A 5,582-nucleotide genomic window follows, 5' to 3' on the forward strand; every position below is an offset into this window, starting at 1 on the left:
TACTATTAGTATTTGCCAAAAGCCATGGAAAAAATTATTTCTGTTAGAAACAAGAGACTAAACTGGAGAAAGGATGGTGTATTATTGAATGTCACAAAGGTATAATGTACAAAGATATTTATAGGTGCTAAAATAATCAAAGCAATAAAAGCATACAATCCTATAATTAATATACAGATATGCTATATAAATATAAATTATACTAATTTATCTAAATTGATTCTAATTTATACTCTAACACTCCCCTTCAAACTCAAGTGGGAGCTAAGGATACTATCTTGAGTTTGGATACTAGAGTCCGGAAACGAGTAGGATGACAAGCCTTTGTGAAGATATCAACAGTCTGACCCAAAGTTCCAACAGCTACGAGGCGAACAGCATCAACAAGAAAACGTTGTCGGACAAAGTGACAATCAATCTCAATGCGTTTGGTGCGTCCATGAAATACATCATTATGCTCAATTTGAATAGCACTGAGGTTGTCACAAAAAACATTCAGTTGAGGATGATTGAGGAGCACCCAAGTCTTCGAGAAGCCAAAGAATCGAGACAACCTCAGCAGTAGTGTCAGCAAGAGCACGGTATTCAACTTCTGTGCTTGAGCGAACAGTGAACATTTGCTTCTTAGCTCACCAAGAAACGAGAGCATCACCAAGAAATAAATAGTAACCAGTAGTAAAACGACGTTCACTGGGATCACTAACCCGATCAGCACCTGAGTACGCCTGAAGAGATAAAGATAAATGGGCAGAAAAATAAAGGCCATGAAATAAGGTGCCTTTGATGTAGCGAAGAATGCAAAGAACTACCGCATAGTGAGTAGTACGAGGAGCTGACAAGAACTGGCTAAGAACATGAACTGGATAGGCAATGTCTGGTCGGGTGACAGTCAAGTAGATGGGTCCTCCAACTAACTGTCGATAAAGAGTAGGATTATCCAAAACAGTACCATCCATAGGGGTAAATCGAACATTAGGCTTAAGGGGAGTAGACTCAGTGCGACTATCTGTAATTCCGGCTCGAGCAAGAAGATCCGAAGCATACTTAGCTTGTGAAAGATAGATGCCGTCATCTGTGGATATGACTTCTAGACCAAGAAAATAATTGAGAGAAAAGATCTTTCATTTCAAAAGTACGGTGAAGAGAGGCCTTAAGATCAGAGATACCATCAGCATCATTTCTAGTAATGATCATATCATCAACATACAAAAGTAGAAGAACAACTCCATGATCACTTTTATGAATAAAGAGAGCATTCTCATGAAGACTGCAAGTGAAACCTAGATTGCATATAGTGGTGCTGAACTTATCAAACCATTCACGAGGAGCTTGCTTAAGACTATAAAGTGCCTTGCAAAGGAGATAGACTTTGCTAGATGGACAAGGATAACCCGGAGGTGGTTTTATGTAGATATTAGCGGGGTCCCAAACATCAGAGTGGATAAGATCAAAAGGAAAGCAAGCAAGAGATGAATTATTGTGAAAAGATAAAATCAGGTTGTTTGACAGTTTGACAAAAAAAATGCAATCGAAAGACTCATTATTAACCTGACCCAAAACACCCTGAGACACCAGAGGATGCAATTTTCCTAAGGAGCTGTGGGTAAGATGGTGATGCCACAAGTGAAAGGTAGATTGAGAAGAAGCAGCACAGAGATTTGACACAGGAGGAATATAAGATTCTCGAGTTCAAACAACCTTTCGACCTTACGTCAAGTCCTGATGATTTGTCCCGTCCGACGATCCTGTACACGACAACCAGAAATGAAAAAATTGACATCAAAATCGAGATCAACAGGTTGACCAATAGAAATAAGATTAAAGTTCAATTTAAGAATATAATAAGTAGCATGGAGATTAAGAGTTGACTGAAAAATAAAACCCTTGTGTATCGCATGCAAGAGGGAACCATTAGTAGTATTGACAGATGGTGCATTTGTAGTAGTAGACAAAGACGAGAAAAGATTACGCAAAAGAGACATGTGATTAAAGCAACCGGAATCAAAATACCATTTAGAATTACCTGGAGGAGTCGAAAAGCAATCGGAGTATTACCAGAAAGGGAGAGAAGATGCTTAAGAAGAGAGGCAATATCAGATAGAGAGATAGGAGACGGGTTGAGAAGAGCAAAGATGGTAGATTTAGTAGTAGCAGTAATAGTAGAAGCAGACACATTCTTGGAGAAGTTGGGATGAGAATGATACTTGAGGTGATTAGGACGTGATGGGCGAGTAGGGCAGGTAGTAATCAAATGTCCCGAGAGCTTGCAATAACGGCATAACAGTTGTGGACAATTGTAGCTAATGTGACCTTTCTATTGGCATTTGCGACATTCAATAGAAGGACAGTCTGAGAAGAGGTGTCCAAAACGGTTACAGTTTCGACAGAATTTACCCTTTCTGTCTGTGGCAGCAAAAATATCTGATTTTTCCATAATAGTAGATACAAAGATCAAAGAAATGAGAGAAAAATTGCAAATTCGGGACCAAAAACAAAAAATAGAGGACAGAATCGAAAAGAGCTCACAAAAAACTTAGAGAGGGTCCCACTATTTGCCACGTCAGCAGGGTATGCCACGTGGCAACGCGTGATAGGAGAAGGGAGACGTGTCAATGCTGACGCGGACAGGGAGGTGGCACACGGGTCGGAGAGGCGGGCTGGGTTGGGTTCGACGCAGTCTGGAGCGAGTTCGTGTGCTTTTCTGGCTTCGACACGTAGTGCTCTGTGGTGCCGTTGATCTTGGGCGTGGATCCAACGATGCTGGAGACGTCTGGAGAGAGGAGAACCTGAAGCGGATACCGATCTTCAGGCGGCGCGTCCGGTGGCGCGTGGATCCAACAGTGTGTTGGGCCAACCGCGGAGAGCTCTCGACCACCGGAGAGATTTCGGGGAGGAATCAAGCGAGAGAACATAAGATGAGAAAACACCACATCCAACTCAAAACCTTAAGGTGTCAAGTTAATAGGTCTCTCATCTTATAAACTCATCACTCTTCATTGCTTTCTTTGATGTGGGACTAACTTTATGCATTCCTCACACTTGCAACACTAACAATCTCCCCCTCAAGTGTGAGTCTCCACATCAAGCATCAACTCCCCTTCTTTCTAGCTCCTCCACCACATGAGTATTCGTCCCCACCACATGAGTATTCGTCCATCACACTGTCGCAAAACACCGTGGGACACGTCGCCCGGACCACCTTTGCCGAGAAGACTTTCGATGCTTCACCTTGAATACTCCTTAAAGCCAGACCGATTAAACTATCGGCTCTGATACCACTTGTTGGGCCAACCGCGGAGAGCTCTCGACCACCGGAGAGATTTCGGGGAGGAATCAAGCGAGAGAACATAAGATGAGAAGACACCACATCCAACTCAAAACCTTAAGGTGTCAAGTTAATGGGTCTCTCATCTTATAAACTCATCACTCTTCCTTGCTTTCTTTGATGTGGGACTAACTTTATGCATTCCTCACACTTGCAACACTAACACAGTGCTGGATGGCATCTGGAGAGAAGAGAACCTGAAGCGGACACCGGTCTTTAGGCAGTGAGTTTGGAGGTGTTGAAATTTTGACGACGAGACGAACACGCTGGTGGCGGCGGTGACGAATCAAAGCGTCGAAAAAAGATCGAAAACGAGGGCAAATAGCACTGTCAAAAGAGAAAACAAAGGGGCTATGAATGAATTTTCATAGAAAAAAAAAAGGAACTTATGCTCTTGATACCATGTTAGAAACAAGAGATTAAACTAGAGAAAGGATGGTGCATTATTGAGTGTGTCACAAAGGTACAATGTACAAGGGTATTTATAAGTGTTAGGAGAATCAAAGCAATAAAAACATAAATCCTACCATTAATATACAGATATGTTATATAAATATAAATGATACTAATTGATCTAAATTGATTCTAATTTATACTCTAACAATCTCAATATATCCCCTCCTAAGTTAATTCCTATTTTGGACATTTTGATCTTATATTTGTACTTTTATGATGAACAATTTTTACCCATTTATAAATAATTATATTAAGGATCAATTTATAGTAAAATCATTTTAAAATACTATGAAGGAACTAACTTCTGTGACATTTGAAATTTCAGAATGAGTCCTCCTCTTTCTCCAACACACACAAAATAAAGAAATAATTTGTAGTGTTTTAACTTGGTGAACAATTGTCAATTCCCTAAAAAGGGTGAACAATATGACTTTGCTAAAAATGGAACAATGGTGACTTTGATGAATTTAAGTTACTCAATTCACTAAAGTGGTTTAAGTTCATCCAAAAGAACACAAATTCGAATTAACTCATCAAGTAGATTTATATAAAAATTGTACCTATAATTCTTGCATGAAGTTACATTAAGCTACTTCTTCACATTACAATAGCAGCTTCACCAAGCCCAAATTTTTTATTCCTTTAATAATTATTTCAGTTCAAAACGAACACACATTTGGAGGCTAAATCCATCAATTGCAGCTCTCAAAACTCTGGATTTACTTTGGTCATGTTTGTTTTCTTAACTTAATCAATGATGATAATGACTCTTGCAGAAATAATATTTTAAGATACATATTTGAGATTAGCACTTATTCATTCTAAGATGATCTAAAAGCTTCATCATCATATCGCACGCTTCCAAGTTTCTCTTCAATGCAAAGAAGATGAAAAGATATGGAACAATGTTTTGAAGAGAAAGATTCTTTAAATCATTCCAATAAATAATAACTAATGATCACACAGTACATTATATAACAATTGAATTCAAAGAAGCAATTAATTTTTTTTTCAAGGATAACGATGATTTTTTATTTTCTATCAAAATTCAAGTTTCAAAACCAAAAACTAAATAGAATTATTACACATTAGTTGTTTATTCTGAGTCTGGTATAATGATATTCAATTTGTTTAATTAAACTAATCTTTTTCATGCTAGCTCAAGATAAAAATAGTCAGTCTCAAAGTAAAAAAAGAGTATATAGTGAAATTTTAATAAAACAAGTTATGATAATTTAGTCCTAAGAATTTTTGAGTTATTTTACAATACTAATGTTATAGCTTATAGTCTATGCTAAAATCTTAAAGCAAAGAGGAGAAAATTAGCACAAAATACCAATTATCTGATTATACTTTGTCAATCACTTACTTCGACAAGGAGTCCCAACCTTAATTTAGATGACAAAAGCTCGAACCATCAACACAAGCCATAACATGGTACAATTTACAATAGTAAAATATTAAGTACCCAAATAAATATATTAAAAAAATAAAACATGTCTATTGGTCAAGCTGACAGAGAGATCAGTTATGAAGTTATCTTCAGTCTCACTATTTTAATGACTAATTATGACATTCTAAATTGTTGTTTTTGAATTAAGTGCAGTCTGAATAGATTTGGCCAATGTACCAATTTAGTTAACTCGAGTGTAACAGCGGCAACGAAAACATATTGTGGTGTCGAAGATAATAAAACAAGTACAATACAAAAAAAAAAAATCAAAAAATGAACGAGACTACAAATAAAGAAAAACATAAAATAAATAATTGAGTGAAAGAGGCAAAAATTTAATAGAGCTAA

This window comes from Arachis ipaensis, chromosome B02 (assembly GCF_000816755.2).
Source record: "Arachis ipaensis cultivar K30076 chromosome B02, Araip1.1, whole genome shotgun sequence".
NCBI classification, from domain to species: domain Eukaryota; kingdom Viridiplantae; phylum Streptophyta; class Magnoliopsida; order Fabales; family Fabaceae; genus Arachis; species Arachis ipaensis.